The sequence below is a fragment of the Dromaius novaehollandiae genome, chromosome 6 (genome assembly GCF_036370855.1).
Source record: "Dromaius novaehollandiae isolate bDroNov1 chromosome 6, bDroNov1.hap1, whole genome shotgun sequence".
NCBI lineage: Eukaryota > Metazoa > Chordata > Aves > Casuariiformes > Dromaiidae > Dromaius > Dromaius novaehollandiae.
This window is the reverse complement of record NC_088103.1, coordinates 20,175,783-20,200,464: the sequence shown is the minus strand read 5'-3', so window position 1 is coordinate 20,200,464 and position 24,682 is coordinate 20,175,783. Positions and strand designations below refer to the sequence as shown.

The following is a 24,682-nucleotide window of genomic DNA, read 5'->3' as shown; positions in this document are numbered from 1 at the left end:
CCCCTTATCAGTTGCTTCAAATTATTTCTAGTGATATCTCTTTCAACTACTCTAAAAATTCTTCATTTGTGTTGCTAAACAACACCCTTCAGCAACTTTCTCGTGTAGTTTGGCGAAGCTACACAGGCCTGGCTGGTTCCTAATCACCTTTGCCTGGGTCAGTGGGGTGCTTGGAGAGCAGGCTGCCCATGCCAGGCCCGCGCTCGTGTTCCTGTGGCATGACATGGCAATGCTTGGGGTAGTGTCATTCTATGTAGCGGTTTGCTGCGTACAAAATGTACTTGCGAGTAGTCTCTGGAGGTATTCCCACATAAGAGGAACACATTAAACGATAAAAAGCAATAAAGCCAAATCAGCTGAAAGGAACTTCCAGCCTCTCCTTCAAACATGTGAACTCACCCAAACATTGTGAGGGTGGACTGTGTGCTCACAGAAATGGACTTAAGAGAGGTCAAAATGCTTGAAAACGAATTAACCCAGGCTTTGCTGGGTAGGTGGAAGAAGTGCAGGTGCCTGATCTGAAAACAGCTGCTTTGAGCTCAGTAACCTTTGTGTTTGGGATTTAACAACAGTATCAAAAATTATTTTGGCCTGTGAAATGGTACATTCAGAAAAAGTTGTATGTCACATCCAAGCTGTGTTTTCAGAGCACGGACTTGCATTGCTACCAGAAACTTGTCGTCAGTGCCACGATGTACTTGGTAACAGAGTGGGTCAATGTGACACCAAGGGCAGTAACTGTAATTACTGAACGATGCTGCATATAGTATAAAAGAGAGAGACCCTCATATCAGCAATGGGACTTTGTGATATATTGACCCTGAGGTAGCAACTACGATCCAGCTCACGTATGGGTCTATATAATCAGAACAATGTTCTGAATTGTGCTGAAACACCCCCTGCAGTCCACAAAGAAGAGTTTTTTTCTGCTCTGGCCAAGAATTCCCAGGTAGTTTTCCAGTGTAACAGCCACTAGAGTTCGCTGAACAAATCTCCTCCAACTAAGGGCTCACTAATTCTTGTGGGAAGACAAGGCTTCAGTCCAGCAGCAGGGACAATATTGCTGCCCAAAGCACAGGAGCAACTAGGGGTACAAAAGCCTTCCCTCTTCGTGCTAAAAGTATTTGAATTTCATCAGTTAAATGGGAGGCTGGAAAGAAACTTGCAGAATGTTCAAGAAAAAAAAGTCCATCTCCTAACAGCTTATTTTTCTTATTATTCTGATTTTTCTGGACTGGTAATGTCTTCGGTGACTTTAATTTGACTTCTCCCTGCTCTCGTTGGGCTCTATTTTTGTTTTTAAATGTGGGACTGTTCATGAGACAGGTTTTCCCAAATGCAGCTCTGCTTAGAAATCAGTCACCCTCATGAATATTTTTAATAATGAGCCTTTGACTAAATCACAGGCTTATGGAAAAGGCATATTAGGTCATCTTGTGCAACTCACTGCCAGTACAAGGTTGTTCCTTACAAGACATTTTCTAGTGCTTTGTCCTGTCCAGCCTAAATTAATAAAGCACAGTATCTTCCTTCACTGCTCCTAAGCGATTGTCTATTAGGCTAATAAATCCTGTTGTTGGGAATGTTTTTTTTTCTGATAATCAATCATGAATACAATCAATCCCTTATCTCATTTTTATGTTGAAAAATGTTTTTCCCATCACAATTATGTGATGCTGCAAAGAAAAAAACATACTACTTAGCTATAGAGATGCAGTGTTTTTTTACTGATAGTCATTTTTATGCAATAAACACAATATTATTGCAATATCACAGTATTGTGTATTATTTCTAACCCACCTGTACTAACTTTTGGTTTGCTAGAACAAATTAATGTAGATTTTGAAAGGTGTTTAGTAATTCTAGGGGTATCCATACTGTGGGGCTCTCAGTCCACTCAGCTTGATCTTTTTCATGTTATGCATCATACCTCCCATTTTAGAAGGATCAAAATCTTAATTCTGCTGGAGCTTTTGCCTCATATTAGTGGAAGATGACTTCACGCACTAAGACTCAGCTTGGACCCCCCCCTCAGTGGACACTTCTGAAAATATTCCTATGATTTTCCCGATAGCACCTTAGTAGCTCTCTTTGCCGTGGTACATAGTGTCACTGTTCTTCTGCAACAGCATAATGCTTCTGGGCATGGTATTCTTTGTCGTTAATTCAAGGAATTCTCTGTGTGGTAACACTGTACTGAAGTCCTTATACTTACAAAAACTTTTTATCTTAGTCTTTGAGTAATTTTTTTTTAAATCCTCACAATGAAAAAGCCAGTTTTTTTCTCATTGGTGTATAATATTCCTTTGTCTGTCAACAGGGAAAAAAAGTTCAAACTATTTTACTGTTACTAAAAATCCCTACCGATTATTTCGATCAAAAGCAAAGGATCAGTGTGTTGTTTGTGAATGGTGCAACCCATTTCAGGGTAACTTTTAAAAGTTAATGATTCTAGCTGCCATTGCTTCAAAGTGTTCACTTCATGAACATGAAAATTCTTTTTCTTTTCCCTAAGTGTAACTTAACTGGCAGGGAAAAAAAATTCTAGATAAAATGAAGAACCCATTTATGAGGGACTTGGGCTTTCCTGAAAGTGATACCTGACCCAGAAGGAAGGATTAGGTATAGTCATTTTCCTGTTCATTTTTTAATGACACTCTCCCCCTTAATTTTTACACCTTCACTGGATTTTTTCACTGCTACTTTTTATTTTCCTTTGTTTCTTTTTTCTTTTTTTTCCCCCTCCTCTATGGACTGCATAAAAATTGATGCCTGTGTTTTAGGTGAACTTCTGAACTTGAAAGCGCAAATGAGTTCAGAATGACACAAAAAAGGTTAAACAATTTCTAATCAAGAGAAGGAACTAAGTCATCAGTGCATGTAAATCTGTGTAGCTTTGTGAAATGAAATGAGGTTGTAGTGCTTCCTTTTTTTAAGAACCTTTGTTTTAATTTGAGGCTAGGTAGCAATGTTCACCCTGAATTAATCCTTGAATTATGTCCCATGGGTTTATCCTAAGGGCAGATTTCAGCTTGTATTTTTTTAGAGTAGATTGGCTTACCTGCTTACTTGTGAGGGATGCCATGTATTTCTTCCTTTCCTCCTCTATTTTACCTGCTTTAAATTCTAACGGGAGATTTCACTTGCCATCACAATGAGTGGGGTGTTGGACAGAGCAATGTAAAGTTGTGCCAAATTGTCGACTGTAAAGCACTGTGCCAGCTCATACAATGCCTTCTACCAGCGGCCACATCTGGTGCTTTCCCTGGCTGGCTCTGCTGGTAGGCTAGACAGCTCTGATTCATCTTCTATTATTATCTTCAGGGCAGGATACATCCTCTCCTGCTCCCACTCAAAAGCTTCATGCCTGAAAGAATTGCAAAAAAGTTTTAAATTCGAGGTTCCTAAATAGGAGTTGAATAACTGAGACTTTGATTGATTTTATCTTTGAATTTATTAGATAGCCAGATCAAGGCTTGTTCAGTCCTCATTGTTGACTTAATAGTTGTATCACAGCTAGAGAGTCAAGTCCCAGCTAGGAAAAGTCTGACTAGCTCCATTGAACACTGGACAAAAGTTTGATAACTTTCTCCTCGGGATGCAAATCTATGGGTTTGAGTTTCAGTCCCTTCCAGTTGACAACTACAAGTGCCTACACTCTTTCTTCTGGAACTCTGTAACTGGGCTTCTGCGGTGCCAGTGGCCTGGCACTGGGAAGAATACAGGTAATACATCAAATACATTCAGAAAATAAAGTAGGATTTTTGTTTTCTTTGTAATTGCAAGAATTTGGCTTGTGAAATGTAGTCAGGATGGGGTGATTGGTATGCTGATAAACGAGGATTTGACTTTATCTTCAGATTCCTCTTTGGACTTTCATCAATACCTCTGTAGTTCAGCTTAAACAACATCTATGGCTACTTAATGTGCCAATTTCCTGCAAAGATCTATGTGTTAATTTAGTAATAAGCTCAGCCCTGAAATCAAAGAGCGAATGCCTCTTCACAAAATTAAGGAAGTCATGAAATACCAAGGAAATTTTAAAAAATGCAAAAAAAAGTTCAGACATTAATATGGGTAAGAGGTGCTATTATTAGAAAGGAGTAACTTTCACATAACTGAAAAGGGTCTGAATATTGTGTTGGCCTGGACCTCACATTAGTCTCTCATACCTGGATAAGTGGGTGTAAATTGTAATCTATTTCCTTGTGCAGTATCTGTCGGAATTGGTCTGCTATCGTAGGGTTTCTTGGGAATATGATTATCCAGGTGCACGTGTCTGCCATTGGCAGACGTTGGTATAAATGCATTGATATAAATGACTAAAAAAGTTGCAGGACAATGGGGAATGACATCCTACATGTCATAAATTATTCCAATCTTGTGTGATTTAAGCACTTTCAATCCGGTTGTGTCCCCTGTGACCTGAGGCCATGACTTCCTCCTGGATTAACTCTGCTGACTTAAAAAAAAAAAAACTTCTGTAAAAAAGGCCATGGAAAGTGAATGCAGAATTTGATGTATGGTATTTGAAATGTTTCAATAAAATTTAAAATATTAATAGGTTAATAATTTGCATTGACTTATAGTCAGATTACTTTGAAGAAGGTCTTCTAAATTATATCCATCCTGGATTAATAAAATACACATAAGAGTGAATACAATAAATACCAACAATATTAAGTAACCTCCCTGCTGCTCCTCCCATGTGGAAGAAGGATGAAAGTAATCTTAGCCTCATTGCTTCCTGATAAATTTCTTACAAAATATGGACCAACAAGACTAACCCTAAATACTTCAAAAGCTTATTTAGGTTCTGTGACAGCACTGGAAAGCCTTGCTTTAGAAACCATGAGAAAGTGTTAATTTAACATAAATCTAAGCTTTTGAAATAATTTAAGTATAATCAGGAGTCTCTAATATGGAATTCATTGAGGATCATCTATCATTATGTTAAAGGGAGACTATGCAGAGATCAGAAGTACTAGTTGTCCCAGTGCCCTCCCTTTCACCCCTAGCATCAAGCTCTATTGCACATTAAGCTTCTTACAAGTCTTCTGTATTTTTCGGCTGCTGGTTCTGTTACAAATACATCTCTGCTTTGTAACGTCACAACCAAGTCCTCTCTGCAAAGAAAGCCTGTCAGGTCATCTCAGCGTTCTGCGCAATGTCCTTACAGACACAGGCAAGAGAAAGAAAAAGATCTAGTAAATGACTGTATGTGAAACATTGACGGCAAGCACATTAGTTATTACTGTCAGCATTCTTATTGTTTTCTATATACAAATAGATTTAGAAATTCCCATGTAAATATGAATTTCTCAGAGACCTTCTTGCCAATTGGAGAATATTTTTTCCTGTATAGTTAGTGCATGAAATGCTTGCTAGCATGAAAGTTTTGTGAATAAAATGAAAAACACTAGGTCCGCTAGGATGGACTAGACCTTCTAGGTAGCTCAGTCACTCCTACCAATTAAAAGCATCTACGACTTCCCTCAGCTAGTTCATAAGGTAACAGTGGGAACTGGGTCAGTCACAAATGATCCAGATTTATGTTTCACTATGTCCAGACATGGAAAGCTAAACAATATTAATCTTAAGTGACTATTTTTACAAGAATCTTAAGTCTAGATTTTAGTAAACAGTTAATTATAAAATGAAGTGCCAGTAGATGGCATTGAAGAATATAAGTAATCAGTTCTGTTTTTTGTAAAAATACAAAGATTTCTTGACACCAGGTACTGAAAGTGGCTTCCTCCATGCAGCTCCTTAACAGTAGATGTTGTTCACCAAAGTCAGTGGCACTGGACCAATTTGCAGCAGCCAAGTACCTGGTCTTAGATGTCAAGAAGTTAAAAAGCCCATAAACTTTCTTTCTATGCTAAAGTTTTTCTTTATCAGATTCCTCTTGTTGTGTGCTTTTGGCCCTGCTGCCAGTGAATAATGTCTAGTCAGTAGCTCTCATGTCCTTTATAATGATGCTTACTCCGAATTATGTTTTTACCATTCCTACTTTCATGCTTGCAGAATGAGCAATGAAGGAAGAAATGCAAGGGAAAGTAGGAATACATAAAAAAAAAGACAAAAGAGAAGGTGGACAGTGAAGAAAATGGGGAAACAAAAAGCAGAAAGATAAGGAGCAGTGCAAAAGACACTGAGGTTGTGAGGAGTTAATCAGAGACCTTGCTTTGATTATGAAAAGTGGCCGAGTTTAACTTGGATTGGTTTTATTTAGTAAGCCTTAACAAAGTCTGATCTACATTGATTCACATTTGCAATCAGTTCCAGTCCATGGAGGCTACATAAGAAAAAGGAAAATACAGAAAATAATATAGAAAATTATTTAGATGGTGGGAGAGTTGGGAAACATAGATGCTTCAAGAAAATATCATTGGAGATATTTCCTATTGTTTTCCTTTGGATTTGTGTTTCTGAATCAACATCCCTCACATTCCCTTAATGTACCTTTTTTTCTGTTTTGATTCTTTCAGCATCCATTTTGTCTACGTCTTTTTCATGATTTGCAAACCTCTCGGTCTTTCTTTGAAGGTGAATAGATAGGATTTCCATTTTCTATTAAATATGTTTCTCCAGATTAAAAGGTTTGTACAGCTCCACTTTGAATTCAGTAGTAAGAGGCTTCAAATATTCATCTTGCAATAGGTGGAGAAGGTCTTAACATAACACAGCAGATAAATCAAAGGCTACTGGTTGCATTTTTTGGCTGGAATAAAATGTCTGATGATTGCTCTCCACGTTTAATGGTGGTGGATGATTTCTTCCTCCTTGTCTCTGGAATCTGGATGGTTTTCAAATGACAAATCAAACACCCATCCAGTGAATGTGCACAGATGTGTATTTGTCACTGCTGATCTATCAGCAGAACAAGCCTCTTACAGATTGCTTTACTTAAAGTGCTTTGAGAGATGGGGTTGCCCAGTGGGGAAACAGACTACAGCCTAATTAAAAAATGGCATGTTTCTTTTTCCTTGACTTCAAATTCTCCATATGTGTTTTTCTTTATTAAGTGCTTCACAAGATCCCAAGTCTGCTGAACTTAGAAAACTTGCAAAACAGGTTTTCTGGAAGTTTTAATTACAATATTTTCTATTCCAGCTAGTGACAAAAAGAGTTAATGACATACCATTGGTCTTCATAATCATCTACCTAATTCAAAGATATAAAATTAAGGTTGTGAGGTTTATTTTAAATCTGTAGAGGTAGGTTCTGCTCATTTTTTCTTTCTTGTTTGATCTAGTTTTTTTAATAAGAAAGTGGAGGAAAGCCCACTAGTCCTATACTACAGCATCATTCAGCAAGCAAAGGTATGAAGTGTTGGGCTTACTGTGGCTTTTCAAACTCACAAAAGCCAAGCTGGCGTCTTTAATGCAGACACAGATGTCAGACATCTTGTGAAGAGCACTAGCATGCTGTAATATGATTTACTTGGCAACACAGTGCAGCAAAGAGGGGAAATTGTTTGGCTCTAGAATAGACAGTTGATTTGAAGGTACCTCCTAGCCAAATAGCAGCACTGAACTGATTATATTATCAAGAGTTCATCTTGCTCCCGAAGAGCATGGTGCTGCCCATTCCCCTTCATGTCAAGTCCTTGTTGTCCGAGTAGTCATCCCATGACCTTTCTGTCCAATCTTGTGGTGCCAGCAGGGTGAAATTTTAAAGCATATTTTCAGTGAGTAAATAAAAGGTTTATTAGGACAAATACAGTATGATTCTTGACCACATAATGGCAGGAGCAGGGGATGGGGGGAGAGGGGAGAATTAAGAAAAAAGGACCACTTGTGCCAAAGTCTTCCTCTGAAGTCGGCATCATATGTAACCCACCAGTCCCTGCTCTGGAACTACAGTCCCTGTCGAGTGACCTTGCACATTGAAACCCCAGAACCTGAGAACATGAGGAGAGCTGTGCTGAGCCAGGATGCTGGACGAGGCGGGATTTTGCTTTATTGCCAACAGTGGCCATTAGTGCCTACAGAAAATCATAAAATATTCTCCTTATACTCTCCCAGCCTGCAGCAATTTGCAGTTCAGTATTTCTGAGACGAAATGTATTGCTTTCCTATTCCATAGCTCTTGATGGATTTTTCTTCCGTCAGTTTAGCCAGTCATTTGTTGAACAAATGTAAATTTTAGCACACACAGTATCCTATTGTTAGGGCTTCCACAACTTAACTACATGGCATGACAAAGTACTTCCTTTTCTTCCTTCTAACACTTCTACCTGCTAGTTTCATTTGATGCTCTGTAGTCCTCGTATTGGAAAAAACAATGAATATTGATTCTCTATTTACTGTCTCCATTCCACTCATGTTTTAAATACCTCTATCATACACCCACTCAGCTGTCTCTTTTCCAGGCTGAAGAGTCGTAATCATTCCTTGTATGAAAGCCATTCCATCTCTTAAATCATCCTTCTCTCTTCCTTTTTAAGTTCTACTCTGTATCTTTTTTTGACATGACGACACATGAATTTAAGGGGTTTGGAAGACTATCTTGTTTCATATCCACAATTATATTTATATACAGACTGCAATACAATGTAAATACAAATGTAATAGAAATCAGACATGGAGGCTGCTAGAGATCTGAATATCCCAGAGTTATGACCTCCAGGATAAACCCATAGGCCATTACATATTGGGCTTGTTAATTAGTTCTTTTATGCTATGTTGTTATTTATGTTATTTTCTGTTATTTATGCTAAGCCTTTTTATTCCCTTCTAACAGCTCAAGTCTCATTTTAACTGATTTTGGACCTATTTTTGGTTTTCATACATGCTTTTATTCTCAGTTTTACCGTACAAGCGCAGCTCCATAGTGCATTCAGCATTTTGGCACTGAAAGTTTCGTTTCCTTTCTTCATATTTGTGGTAATAAAAATTCCATATGCCCATAATCTTTTCTCCTACAAAGAAACCTTTACAATTTAATTGTCTGAAATTAGACAGCTGCAACTGACTGATCTTCTAATAGGAAATACCGGCAGATAATTACGATGTTGTAGAAGATGGACTAGAAGCAGCCTTTCTTCTACAGATTCTGAAAGGAGTTGAAAATATGAAGGAAAGGGTTTTCAAGGTAGCTAAGGGAACTGGGAGAAGAAATCCACTCAGACATGGAAGAGGTTTGTCCCCCTTAACTCCTTTAGATGCTTCTGAAACTCCCATCCTCCAAGGCGGTTTTAGCCGCCTGCCCTGTGAGGCAGGACTGTAAGTGCACCTCAGCAGTGGGCATGTGCTGTTTAGTGGTCTTGCAGGAGAGGACTGTATCTCAAGGGATGTGAACAAATTCCCTTTGGTCGCTGCCTGCGGCAGAAGTAAGGTGGAGCAACCCCCCCTCCTGCCTCCTCTTCCTGCCCAGCCTCCCCCAGCCGGCCCCGGCACAAGGAGCCGGACGCCCTGAGGAAGGGCAGAGCTAAGGAAGACTTTCATCAACTGCTTCACAGGCATAAAAGCAGCTGGATTTCTTTTACACTATGCAGTTCAGCATTGCAACTACCTTCCCCCACTAAAGGATCAAATCTGGTGAGACATGGTCTACAATCTAGGAGATATTTTCCAGATGGGGAATTGAGACACAATGTGATTAGACGGCTTGCCCAAGGAAAGAAAAAAGGAACAATGGTTAGAGCATTAGCTTGAGACTCAAAGGTTTAATTCACTGCCTTCTCAGATACTTCTGAAAGTCACTGTGTGCTGTAAAAAGATTTTTTTTTTCCCACAGTAGTATGAAGTAATTACATAAAAAATTGTGAAGTGCTCCAGACTGTTGTATTGGTGTTCTGGGCGTGCAACCAAGAGAACAAGAGAAGTCAGACTGCGATGTTCCTGACTCCTGGGTGATTACCTTAGCTGCCGAGTTATCCCTTTTCCCTTAGTTCACTGTAATTACTATTTGTGACCTATCACATATGATGTAATTACTATTTTATTGACACAAGAGCCTAAGCCTGGGCTCTTTCTGAGGGTGAACTTCAATGTTTGAAAAGGCTTTTCTGTGATCTTCCTCTTTTTGACAGGAAAACGAGTGTCAGGAATGAAAACACTGAGCTCCCATGCAGTGGGACTGATGTTGTCTCTGCAAGGCTGTCCTTATTGCTACTTTAAGAGCTAATAAAGAGACTTCAATAATGAAAAACCATGCAAAGAGCCTACTAGTTAGTTCTCTATTTAGAGGAAAAGAAAAAGGTGGAGGCAAAGGAAAAACAATAATAATGCAACCTTCCATTTTCTAACAGGGACAGTTGGCAACACTGCGTTTTTCCAATTAAGATGATAGCATCTGGACTACTGTAATCCTTAAGGTTGTAAACTGTGTCATGTTGCCCTCTCCAGAGTGGAGTCATCAGTCAGCTGGCCATAATTTATCTGATTAAAAAGAAAGACACTGCCTAAAATTTCACTGTAGAGTGGCTATTTTTTTTCATTTTGCATGCACTGTGGGAAATAATTTGTCCAAATCACTGGGCTGGGGGAAAAAAAATGCAACAAAATTAAGGAAGCCTCTTCCTTCAGCCTCCCTTACCCATTCAAAAAAACCTAATATAAAAGAGTTTAGCTGAAGATTTAATGATTTTAAGCTGTATTTTGTCACCCTCTAGATTAGATTAGCATGTGTTGGAACACCTTCATACGGCGCTGCTCAGGGTAGCTGCAGCATATAGAGAGAAGGCTGCAGCTTTGGGTAGGGACGAGCAGTGTGGCAGATGGGGCTGCATGACAGCTGTCACCGAGGCAGGTAGGGCAGGGGACAGCGGAGGGAAAAAGCGAGTTGGCAACACTGAGAGGCTGTGAAATCCACAGCAGCAGTGAGAAGGGATTAGGAAGCAGCAACTTCAGTGAAGCTAGGAGTAACCAAAATGAATTTCAATGGCTTCAGTTGCCTCAGTCCCTTCTCTGGCATCCAACACAACCTCTGGATTAGAAACGTCCAAGTAATGCCGTTATCCTGCAAATGTATCATAGCCACTGCAAAACAAGAGCTGTGCCTTTGGGAGGAGATAGAGCTTGGTTGTAGCTGTTTTCACACTGCCTGTTGGACACGCTTACGGAGAGTTCCTCATTTGAAAAATTATAGGGAATCTACCAGTAATTTTAGCACCTCTATGAGGCTATGCAGTTTCTTTTTATTTCTTCCAAGCCATTTGTGAGGAGTTCAGAGCTGGGGTTCAGTTTGGATAACTGCCTGCTGATTCTAGTTTTATCAGATGTTTCTGAACTACTTAAATCTGCAAAGAAAGACCTGTAAAAGCAAACTCTCTAAGAAGAAATCTAGGGCTCTCTCTTGTGGACCTGGCAAAGCCTTCCTTGCAGATGCTCCTTGCTTGAACCTTGTGTAACTATTTACACCTGGGCTAAAATGGCAGCACTTGACACCTGCTCTGAGCAGGTGCAAGAGGTAATAAACACAGTGAAAAGGGAAGACAAGCCCTTGATAAATGTGCAACTTCACCTGATAGTGTTTGTGGTAGCTTATAAGAGTCAGCAGTATGCTGGTCTAAACTGCTTTTATGATTTCTCTGTGCTCTGTTCCCAGAAGTTAAAGAAGTGGTTATTTGAACCCAGTATTTCTTATCATCAGATGCACTACCAATGACAGACTGGTTGCATATTATCTTTGACAAAGTGTTAGAAATGAGCTTCATGTATATTTGTGAGGCAAGAGTGATGTGAAAGTGCAAATGCTTTTTTTTTTTTAGTTTTGTAAGCTCTTCTGACCTCTGGAATTTTAAGCGCATCACTTCTCTACAGCAGCAGCAAGAGGGAGAGCTGGGATTTGCAGGCGGATGAGAATCTGGAAAGAGAGTGAGTTTTGTTTCTTTAATTGTGAACTGCACAATTGCTCCTAACTTGCTGGCCTGGTTTGCAGAGCCATGCTGAGGTCCTGTAAAGTGGTATGAGCCCAAAACACAGACTAAAATGCCCTCATATCAGGACAATTTTCATGAAGCTTCTGAGGGAGTGGCAAAATGCATTTCACCCTATGATTTTGAAAAATGTACTAAATTACTGACTTCATCCTGAAAAGCAGCCTGAGAGAGTCAGATAAGACCGTGATTTAACACTGCTTTATGTAGTGGACAAATCATATGAAAGAGCACAGCCATCCTGCTCTCCAGTAAGGTGATACTAGATTTGATGAATCAACCCTAGCCTTTATAACAGTATTTTTTGGGTGGCAGAGGCTAATATTCCTTTTAGTGAGTTATACAAGTACAGCATACTCCTTGTGAACTCTGTAGATGTGGATGGCATATGGCTTTTCACTAGCATGTGGGTGAAGTTTGGTTTTTGGTTCTTAATTCCCACCTGTAAGAGTCATCACACAGAGATCAGTGCAACATCCAGAAGTCTTCCTGTTTGTGTCCTGGATGAGGGAACTGCAAGTGGTTCTAAACTCCAGTTCCACCGTGCCACGTTAAAAATGTGAATCGACAGCATGAAACTGATTACATTAGCCTTTGTTACACATTGATACTCCAGCTGCACTGCTAATCTGGTACATTTGCCATCTGAATTAGTTTCTTCTCAAAAGATGAGCCAAGGCTGAGTCAGACTACTCTTAATCCCAACCCTGGCACTGATTGAAACTCATTTGCCTTTTTTAGGTGGTTTTTTTGGCTAACGGCCTGCTGAGCTTTCTTTTGTTGCAGTTGGAAATGTATAAATAGGTGGGGATTATGTGTACATGCTGCTAATTGATTGGTATATGTGACATTCAAAACAAGCAGACAAATAAGTAACTGTCATTGAGCACTGACAAGAGGTGAAGATTGTAGAAAACCGCTGGTTTTGGAAGGCAGACCTAACAGCTACAAGGGTGGATTAGACAGGAGGGCAGTGTCTTGCATCAAGCAGGTTTTGTTGTTTTATGCAGTGATTATTTAACATTTTAACCATATATGTGAATTCTTGCTCCTTTAAGTACACAGGATAACAGCAGAGCTGTGCTCATTTGCCTCAGCCAGGTTTATGTGTAGTAATTTTGGGAAGCTTCCTGTTTCTTTCAGGTGCGCAAAGTTCTGTGCTATGGAAAGAGTGTGGGGTGGAGGTTACCTGGCCCAATTCCTGCATATACTTGACTTCAGCTTCTTCCTTTATGTGCTATTCCACAGAAAAGGATGCTTCAGTTCACTGCCAATTGTTGGGAAATCCTTCCTATCTTTGTTTTAAAAAAAAAAAAAAAAATTAATTTAAGCAAGCAATGTGGTATTTTTCTACTGAGGCTTTAAAATTGTGAGCTATCTGTTCTCTGTAGAAATATCAAAGATCCTACCTACATCATTTGTTCTATAAGAATCTAATCCTATGTCCTTGACTAAAATTGCTACTTGGGATACTTTTGTCCAACAGCTCATTGCTGTCCTGCGCCCTAAAGGAATCTATGTATGGATAGTTCTTAAAGAATGAAAGAACACTTGCGTATAAAAGATAGTTTTATCGAGTGCATAAAGCATTATGACTAGGTAGAGCTTCAAATGTTGCTTGTCTGGGGCTTTGATACAATACCTAGAAATACCATTTTCCTGAAATGACATTGTCATGAAGTGGTTTGGAATAGGTAATTTGTTTTGAGCAATAGCCATGATTTCTGGTATGTGTTGGAAACTTTAATTCAGGCTCACATCTGTTGAGAATAACACTTAAAATCACTAGACTGGTAAAATATATAAGCTACTTTTTATGACCTTGAGTTGACCGAAGTTGTAGCATCAGTGGGAAAGTATTTTGAATTGCAGTAAAAACTAGTCCGTTTAAAGAACAACCCAGTTTGTACAGGGAGGAAGTCTGCTGCAGTTCTTCTGTTTTTTAAATGTTGATCAATAGAACAAGAAGTGTCATCTTCAAAGAGGAAAATTTAAGAGAAATGGAAAAATAGAAGAGGAGGAAATAAGTGATTTGTAGGCTAAATACTGGATTCAGGAGGAAAGAGAAGGTAGAGGGAGGACACAAAAGTGATGCAAATTGTGAGGGGGAAAAATGACACAGAAAAAAGTGAGTGAAAATGAGAGAATATTAAGGAAAAGAGCAGAGCAAGCAAGAAGAACAAAGCATGAGAAGTGGTGCTGGAATTAGGCCAGTGCTGAGCTGTGGCAGTTAAGAGCCCTGGTATCTCCCCTAATGAGGGTCAGACTAATTGAAATTTGCCCCTCTAATTCTGACAGTTAAACTCCAGTACTGATGAGGGAAGCATACAGAAAAATGCCGAATGGGAAAGAGCTCTCCAATATGACTAGGGAAACAATTTAAATACCAAGTATTTTTCCACACTCGAAGTTTTTTTGTTTGTTTGTTTCTAGAAAATTATAAATTATCACAGAATTATCACTGATACTGAACATAAGTAGAATTCAGTCAAGTTCAAACTTTAAACAGCAGGTCTGAGGAGACATTAAATGTAAGTCTTTTGGATACATATACACATTAACTGCTCAAAAAATTTTGTACTTTCAAAAAATAAATATTATGATTTGGGGAGGCATTAACTCTGTTCACTGTATGTAACAAAATGGATGAATCAACATTTTAAATACAAAGCTTAGCTCCGGCAAAACTACAGCGTCATGATTGGTGGTACTTTAAGTGGTAACTTCTTAAAGGGTCTCCTGTAGTTAAATACCTTCCTCTTTTATATTTTCATTGTGATTCAAGGTCTGCAGCTGGCAATATATACCAGCAAAAGACCTGATCCTTCTTGTCTATTTTATCCATCATTAAATCATTCCAGAAAAAAGATGAGGTATAGAAACCTTGACTCTTTTCAAAGTGGAGTCTCCTTTTATGTAAATAAATTAAATTTTTAAGTGCAAAATACAGTTTTAAGTATTGAACTGAAAGAAATTGTTTAAATAACCATTTTTTGCAGTCAATGCTCAGAATTATGAAAAAGTAATTACATATAGTAACAGACATGCCCAGTTTTTTTCATCTAAGGTGGGAAAGACCTGACAATACACCTAAAATTTATGGAGCATAATTCTTGCTTTTTACTTGCACAAGTTCAAAGGAAAGGCAACTCTGGTGAGGTAATGCTGATATAAAAGAAAATACACTGAAGATCTGCCCATCAGTGAGGGACTGGTTTCAGCAAAATGTAAGAACACATGCTTCAATTCCTTCTCATTACGCATAACATATGCTTACATGTTTTGTTGCTTCACTGTTTATATCAGCTGTAGCATAGTCCAGAAACTATAATATAAGCAACTGTAGAGCTTGTAGATCTATGCAAAGCTATAGGTTGTGTAGGTCCCATCAGCTTGAACATTGTGGCCCATGAAAATGGAGAAGTGTCATTTGCATGTTGACTGCGCCCTGGAGAGCTCCGCAGAGCTGTCGTGAGAAACCTTTCCCGAACGCAGGAGGACTTTCTGTGGCTGGCAGAAGGCTGTTTTGATCTTGAATTCTTTTGGAATCTCTTTTTATATTTAGTAAAAGCTAGCTACTTTGTTAATGCATTTAGATAATACAGTGATTGGCACCTTAGAAATACTTGAGACAGACAGATAAAAGGATTCCAAATGCATCCTTTGTGAATTTTTAATACAGAGATTTTTGCATTGTCCAGTGATGAAAACAAATCTTTTATGGAAAGACAAAACTATTTTTCCATTAGTATCACTCACTGAGGATGTTTCATATGTTCAGTATCTGATAATGTCTTAAACTTAATCACTTTGCCATTTATAACAACAAGATATGTCACTTGACAAGTACTTTTATTCTGTATCTTCCTCTTTTTTTGTCTGCTCCAAAGCTCATCTATAAGGAATCATTGCACTATATTTTTTTATGCAGTCAGAGAAATCCTTCTAAACTGCAGAGACTAGCTAAAATTTAGTGTTCTTTAGGTCATCCTAACAGGGAGAAGGAATTAGTGATCAAGTCAAGTTCTTTGATGCAGCATTGTTTACCTACAGATAATATACAGAAGTTCTGGGGTTTTCTTGAATTCAGGAGAAATAAAAAGCAGGAAACAATTCTCTTGTAAAAATAAGGTTTCTTAACTAGCACTGAACCAAAAAGCTCAATATCACAGTTCTTCTGGGGGCCCTATATCAGCAATCATTGTAAGCGGGCCTGAATTTGCTTTCGTTTCTGGTTTTTGTTGCACCAAAATGCCCCCTCTCCACACCTCTTCCCAAAATTATGCAGAACCAAACTTTTCTGTCTGGAAAACTTTAATTCTTGGGCAGTTTTTGGTTTGTTCTTGCTTTGGGACAGTGATTTAACTCCCTCATATCATCTTTGGTGAGAGACAGTGGTCAAAGCTATTAGGTTCACTGAGCTGTGATCCAGCCTATAATAATACTATGTCACTAATGTTTCCTGATAAAAACAAACCAACTCTCAGCATCTTCCAGTCACTCCATAAAGTAAACCAAGAGCTAACAATTTCGAACCCTATCATTTCTTAGTATCACAAATCATCTAGTCAGTTCTTGGATACTCAGCAGTACTTTCAAATGTCACTTTATTCTTCCAGCACATTCCAGTTACCATTAATTTTTTATTATATATATTTCTCTTAATTGGCTAGGTAATTCTTTCCTACACATCCTCAAACTCTTTCAAATGCCAAACTTCAATCAACTTTAAGCTAGAAATTTTGATTGTGTTTCACAACAATGCAAGGGACTCAGGTGTTTTTCTCCATAGATGATATTTTAATCCTAAATTTCCAATAATGATCCTACTAAAGTTTCTCAAAAAGTTGCTAAATAATCATTAATATCTTGCACTTAATTCCTCAAATGTGTTTGAGAAGTTTCTGTGTTGGTAGTCAATGTATTTTTTGTAAGTTATCCTAATACTAATGACAATGAGGTGTATTACAAGTGTTCAGTGTGTGGTGACATAATATATTTTATAAATTAATTTCAAGTTAATGCTAAATTATTGTGGAATTACATATTACATACACTTTACTAGCAAAAGAGTTCATCATGATTAATGTTGTTATAGTGAACACCAAAGGAATTAATAATGATTTGCACTTATTATAGAGTGGTACCAATGCAGAGAAAAGAAGGTTAGCCTAATTAAATTCCAGAAAACCACTTTAGGGCTCTGCTGTAGTGTGGAGGTTTGTTTTTTATGTTCATTAATCCTGTATGAGAGGTTGCTGAAGTGTTTTAATATTGTTCAAAGAAACACACTTTTAAACCAGAAAGTATTTTAGAGTTCTGTTTTTCTCCAAGATATCTTGGAAGATGGGGTCCTATCCATGATGAGCTCCTTCATGCTGTGTAAATGAGAATAAATAATAAACTGAAGATTTTAGTCATTGTTTTGAGGGGTGAGGGCGAAATTGGATGAGGGTAGACCTGTGGTCTGAGAGGATATAACAGAATAGGAATTAAACCTCAAGTCTAGAAACCCACTTTTTTCTTTCAGTAAACAGAGTTACTGAACAATTACATTATGGACTTAACTCCCCTTTATGAATTACTTGCACAGTCTTCTGCCCTCACACCTAGTCTCCCATACAAAAAAATGCTAGACCAGTCTTGGCTTAGATTTTCAGTTTTTGCAGACATCTGATTTCATGATGATTTTGAGACCATGGTGTTCAAGGGGTAAAAGGTATGTTTTTGCACATTATTTGCTGTTGGATTCTTTTAAATCTTTGTTGGAGTACAGAGGTAGGAGGTATTTATTGGTAACAGTTTCTTGACCTGCATAACTGTGGCATCCCTGACCATTGTTGAGTAGTACAAATATTTCAGACTGTTTTACACCAACAAAAATAACTATGAAAAAGTAAATGGGAATTCATTTTGCTTCTGCTTCTACTGAAATTCTTGGAAATGTTTTTACTTCTACACTTCCAATAGACCTGTCTGGAAACCCTACTCAAGCAGGATTTTTCAAACCCCAATTCCCTTAAGTACATGCTTCATACATTAGGCATGTGTTTAAATTCTCTTGACTTAGAGGCGTGTACTTAAGGACATTGCTGAATAAAGAAGGACATGAACATGTACTTAAATGCTTTGATCAAAGGACTAAACCGTTTGATTGATCTATGTTTAACGCAAGTTAGATCACCTTTACCTGTTATCCAGTAGTCAAGAGTCTACCAAATGTCTCTAATAAAGGTACAGCTCTTGATTAAGTTGAAATCTGCTGGCTAAGGAAATAGCAAAGGCTACATAGTATGTTGCATTTATTTTGTTATTTTTTTGTGGCATTAGTTGTAAATTACGCTTCCAAGTACTCTGGTCTCACCGGAAATAAAAGGGGGGAATAAGGAGACAGTAAAAATGAAGAGAGAAGAGGGGTTTGGTTGTTAAATCCATATATTCAGTGTAACATCAGAATGATTCAATATGTTTTATGTTCTTAATATTTTTCTTTCTATATACAGTGCACTATGCAATACATCTCTTCCTCCTTACACTAACAATTTATATTCAGGATACTCTAATGAAGTACATCTTGAGTCTCCTTTTCATGGCTAATGAGGAGACAACAAGAATTTGACTAATACTAGTACAATTACTGAAGCAGTGAAGCATGCATCTCTGATTAGACGTGATAATTTGCAAGGCTGGGCTCTTCACATTAAGTTTGCAAACAGTTTAAAAATCACTTCCTCTATTTATCCAGCTAATCTCTGTTTAATGACTCCAGACCTGACAAAAGAAAGAGAAAATGTTTCTTAAAAACCTATACTTCATTTATGAAGCTTGTATATAGAGCAGAGGTGTAATTTATAGTAAATCTTTTCCAGAAGACTTTGATGAAGCCGTGCAGCTGACTTTTCACAATGCAGTGGTATTTTTATTCATCCTGCAATACTTCCCTTTCCTGTACGTAGGGGGTTGTTGTTGTTGTTGTTGTCCAGATTTAGGCATATTTCTACAGGCTTTTGGGCTTTTTTCATTTTTCTTTCTAATTCAACTTTTGAATTCAATACTTGCTTATCCACACAGAGTGGTGTGGGGGGTTTTGGGTTGGTTTGTGGGTTTGTTTTTTTTTTTTTAATAGGAACGAGTTGTAGACTGGCAGTTGACAGTGGTGCTGGGGAGTTGTTCATCAGTCAGCATCATCATGGGCAGGTAGATTTTAATGAGAATCTTTCAAGGCTGCCACATGCCATTTCCAGGGTTTTTAATAGCTCCTTTTTCTTTGAGACAGATTTTCACTGATTGCACTTGAAGCAAAGTTGCCTGAAACTACACCAACTGTGGTTAGGATTCTTCATAAATTTAATTAAGCAAATAGAAACAGCTGTTGCTGACAGTAGGTGGCACTCCTCCTGAATCAAGAGTGAGAAGATATTATTTAAAAAGGATGGCCAGCCATTTCAGATGAGCCTTAAAATGGATGACTTGATTTAAAATCACATCCCAGAAAGCATTATCGATGGAAATAATGTGTTCTAGGTGTGATTGCTGAGAATGAACGGAGTACTTGAGCCATGAAGCTTTACCTAAATTAGCCAAATTTATAAATGAGTCATCTGTTGCTACACCTCTTGATTCCTGCTTGGACAGAGTGCCATAGGGTGTTGACTGTGTATCACACTCTGACATTGCATTTCTATTAGGATCCTCTACAATTACTCCTGTTAGAGTAAAAACAGATCCAGAATCAGGATACTGTCCTAGGAAGGTAGAAAGGATTTAGGACTCACATGGGTCCTTCCCAGAGTTGTCCCTAAATGTGTAAAAGCTGGTGCACAGAGGGAGACTCAAATGCTCAGCCTACTGTTCAGCATATATTTAGCTGCTTATATAGCTTTCAGAAAGCATGATTAACTGTGTCTAATGTATCTTGTTAAAGATGGGCTGTGGGATTTCCCTGTCTATTTTACTTAGAGGTACCTAATAGCTTTTTGTTTCCACTGAAAAACAGCAGCTGTTGCAAGGATTGTGTGGAACAGACAGAAAATGTCCATTGGTTTCCTTCAGTACCTATGGAAGTACCTATTTGTGTGGGGGCAGAAGTGGCTCCCTAGAGAAGTTTTGACAGACTGCAGTGGAAAAGACATCTCTAAATATAGAGGGCACCTGAATTTCCCTCCTTTTCCAAACACAAAGAAGGAGCTAAAAATAGAAAATTGTTTTTTGTTTCTCAGGGATGGCAGGTTTCTCAAGCTGATCTGTGAATTCCCAGTAGCAGAGCATCATCCCAGAAGACTGGGATAGAAGGGTGGAGGCAGTGAAAAATGACCTCACTTTCTTGCTGTTACTAATGTGATGGAAGCCAGCCAATGCAGCTTCAAAAATGGAAAAAGCAGATAAAGGATTTTCTTCATTCCTGCTCTGCAGTCTCCACTGGTGGTCCTAGGACTGACTGGCTGATTTTGCTCTCCCCCATAACAAAGCAACAGATTTAAGGATCAGAAAATAGCCTTTGAATATCTATTATCTCTTAATATAATTAATATGATTTTTGAAAATTGGGCTCATGCTGCATGAAACCGTAGAAACTCCTTAAAGACATTTTTCCCTGCAGGAAAGATGAGGACAGGGTAGTGCTATAATCAAGGCTAGAAGTAAGTGTGACTTCACTCCATGTTCCCTTCTTCCCTATGCTACAAAAAATACAGTTCTTAAATTGCTGAATGTGCTCTGTATAGCTGACATAATGATAACAGTTTCCTGTTCCACATCACAACAGCAGTTCTAGGATAGAGAGGACAGCATTTGCCCTTCATTGATAGTCCGGGAAGCAGCTCACCTCCCTGTGGCAGAAGGTGATGAGGGCACTGCACCAGCCCTCTCCTGCCATTTGGACAGTGCCTCTGATACAGACCTACTGGGGAGTTTCCTCACTGCTGCCCAGTGGGGAATCCCATGTTGATGCCAGATGCTGTCTGTAATCTCCAGAGCAGCCCATGAAGCTTTGCGGAGGAATGTGGGCACCTCTTGTTTTCCCAGCGCTTGTGTCAGGAGGCTGAGTGCTGGAGTGGGGCTGGTCCTTCTCCAGCTGCTGGTGGGAGGAGATGTGTGGTGCCAGGACAGACTGCTCAGCATCCACTTCAACCACAAGATGAGATTTTAGAAAATGGATTATGTTTACTTGGAAACAGGTTAGAGTAATGAAATTAAGTGAATAAAAAGATAGAAGCAGTGAAATATGTCATTAACCTTAAATTTAGCAAGAGGAACCCTCCCAAGACTCATATACCTTGCAGAATTCTCTGGGCTATGTAATTCCTGCTCCTTTTGAAACAGAAGGATAATCAGTGGAGCCATCCAGAGTTACCTCTGCTTCTCTTCTGGTTCAAAATGAAATAACACCTTCATTTTTCTCTTTTCCTGTTTACATATCTCTTTGCAACTGTATAATAGGCAGAATGGGAAACTCTTTCCTTCTTTTCTACTGGCTGGTGGTAAGCTTTTAATTTATGCAGTGTAAATAGCAAAATATATTTTGCCCAGAAGTCAACAAGGGTCTGATTTGGGTCCCTTTGAAATCAATGGAAGTCTTTCCATTAGATTTTATAGTCTCGTCGTACTGCAGAAGAATCACTTGGACATGTTTTAAAAGAAACAAAACACTTGTGAGCTGATAAAAAGGAAAGAGCCAAAGCTTAGTGAAAATATTATTTGGCCAGGAATCTATACCAAAGAAGACTTTCCCTTATAAAGAGAAGAGCGACAATATTTAAAAAGCGCACTCTCACTTTATGTCAAAGCTGAGTCACTTTCTAAAATCCATCACAGTAGTTGTCATGCATATATTTAAAAAGAAAAATGCACATTGTTTTTTTCTAAATCTTCCCATAATAAACTCTTAAGTTTATTCTGTTGACAGCTCCTTAAATTAAAAAGTGTACATAACAATTTTCCTCACAATAGCTTTTTTTGCCATTGTCCATATAGTGGAGCACTGTTTTAAGCATCTGAGTGTGAGGGTACTTTCATCTTGCATCCAGTATTCCTGATCACTACATAACAGTATCTTTGCTTTAGTCTCTCTAGCTTTTTAGAGTCCACAATGAGAAAAATCTGGAACCTAATCAGCTGGTCTAAATTCTCTCTTATAAACTGCATCCATAATTCCCTGTATGGTTTACTGTCAGGCTGCCAGATACCACCTTTCCCTGTTGAGATTACTTGCATGGAAGAGTTCACATATCTGACTATTTCCAGGAGGAAGAAAGGTTCTGTGGTTAAGGCATTAGCATGGAGCTCTGGAAACTTGAGCTCAGAGATTAATCCACGTGTCCCAGAACATGCAAAGAAATCTGTACTGTAAATGTGAACTGTGTCAGAATTTCCTATTTGTTAAATAGAAATAATACTTCCATCTCTCAGTTCACATGGATCATACTCCTTAAGGAGTAGGTGGTGGTGTGGTAATCACAGAAGTAATATTTATTTTTTTCCCAGGAGAATGGTTCTTGTACGATGAGGGATTTTCAGATATAATTCACTAATCAACTGGGAAACCTCTGTGCTTTCCAAGTTTACCCAGTCCCTCAGGTTATTTCCACCTCTCTGAATATCTGAATTATTTTAAGCCTGATTTCCAAAGGAAATGAGGTTTATGTAAGCATCTTTACCTGTATTTCTTTTTGGACTGGACAGGTCTGTGAATAGAGTTCTTAATCATATTGAATTTCTAATATGTCATGAAAAAAGAAGAGATCCTATTAGTATATCCACTGAAGGGAAGAGGTAATGAAAGGAAGTATCACTTCAACTCTTAATAAACATTGAAAATCTACACAGGCTAGCCTTTTTTGAATGTTTAATGCTGGAAAAAACTTCTTTTGGTGTTTTTTGCCATTTGAGACATCAGCAAATCCACTTGTCAGCCAAAGCTGCTCTCTTATATGAATTATCTATTTTCAAACAAGGAGCAATAGAAGGACGGATTTGCCAATTAATACTTACTGAGGGTTGGATGTCTAATAAGGGTGAGCCCTCACTGCAGTAACATTGAGTTAAAAAGTCGATCAACTACAAGATATGAGGCTGGTGGAAACCCGATGAGTTAGCTCCAGGGCTCATGGAACAACTTCTTCTCTATAGATTGCTTGTCAGTTCTTCCCCAGATTTGAATTGTCCTCAAACTGTTGTGCTGTTTTAAACACCTTAAATACCCTTTTTTTGCAGGCTCAACAGACTTCAGAGCAACTCTTGTGCAAAGCCACAGTCACTCTCAGTGAGGAAATAAGGACTGAGCTGTTTCACGGCCTGCTAAAAACAGCTTAATAGCATCATTTTCCATTTAGTCATTGATATCAGTGCAGTTAGTCTGACGCTGTTAGATATTCTCTTCATGGCTTCTCTTTCAGCACCTTCATTTTTGCTGCCTCTGTGGGAAATGTGTGCAATATGGCCACAAATGAGACTCTGCCCCAAAGTGCCTTGCAATGGATTTTTATCATGCTTTTGTTTGTTGCATCAGAGAGCCTTTTACCTGTGTAGATACTTCCAAGCTTTAACCTAGTCACCTTTTTGGTTTCCTGAACTCCAAGCTTTGACCTGGAACTTAGTGCCTTGGAAACCACCATCTAGTGCCATCTAGAAACTGCTTATGAGCTGAAACTCTTAGTTCATCTTCACAGAAATTTCTGACATGGTCCATTAAAATACTGTGATATTACAAGGCAATAATAACAATGGTGCTACAGCAAGTTACCAGGCTTGTTTCTCTTGTAGAGCTCCTCACATTTGGCATGTGGTACAGGCAGCTGCAATAGGAATTTTCTTCCACTACCACTGAGCTGTCAGCTCCCCCAAAGAAGCATCTTGTGCCTGTGGGCTGCTCGTGGGCTGCAGAGCTGCAGGTCATAGCTGTTGGCATTTGGATATTCACTACTGCTGAAAATAAGCAAAACCTTTGGCACAGTCAGAGTGCAAAGTCCAGCTACAACAAAACCACTGGTTTCAAGAGGGAACCCTATATTTAATAGCAGTAAAATCTATGAAACAAAGTATTAAGCATCCCTAGAAGGCCTATTTTGGAATCTGATGTCCTTTTGATGTGTGAGAGGAATTTATCTGTGTGTATGTGGAGTTTCCATTAACCCTGAATTAATGGTTTCTTCCCTTAATCTTAAGACACGGGGGGTTTTGCCATGAAAGTTAAAACAATTAACTCATTCATGAGGGAGGAATTTTAATTGACATCACCAAGGTTGAAAAACAAGTGTGTTATTCATAAGTAGAATTGTACCTTTTCCTAGCAGTTTCCTCTAAACATTTGGTCATAGAAGGGTTTGTTTTAGACTTATTCAGCAGTAGCAGAAGACTCAGATTGCACTCAGACTTGATATTCTGTGAGTCAGTGGAAGCTGGTAACATACAGCTATATTTATCTTGTCCTGTCATTTCAAATGTACCTTACCCACTCTGCAGAATCATTCCATATAGATGGTTGCAGCAGTCCTTGCCATCTCATACCTGATGTTTTTTAAAATAAAACAGACTTGTTTGTTTTAGACAGGTTGCTTCATACCCTGCTCAGACATGAAATGTTTTCTTTGTGTATGGACTTTGACAGAAATGAAGAAAAATCTCATCTATTTTCCTCAGTTGTCCTTACCTCATATGAAGGAAAACATTCACAGCTCTCTGGTGTCCTGCAATGCAATAATTTTTCTCGGAGGTAGACTAATACCAAAAAACCTGCTGACATGGCCGCCTGCCTTCTACGGCACTGTAACGTCTGGATCGTGGGAGTACAAGTCTGGT

The 24,682-nt window shown here is 38.6% G+C and overlaps 1 long non-coding RNA gene across 4 annotated transcripts in view; it reads left to right on the top strand.

The window, feature by feature from the left end:
• Window positions 1-24,682, top strand: part of LOC112993317 (uncharacterized) — a 591,392-nt gene that overhangs the window by 435,262 nt on the left and 131,448 nt on the right. For 3 of the 4 annotated variants that reach the window (XR_010389683.1, XR_010389682.1, XR_010389680.1), the window contains one exon: window positions 11,720-11,825. The exons of the other annotated variant lie outside the window; for it this stretch is intronic. This is a non-coding gene — a long non-coding RNA (uncharacterized LOC112993317). The remainder of the gene's footprint in view (window positions 1-11,719; window positions 11,826-24,682) is intronic. 4 annotated transcript variants of the gene reach the window in all.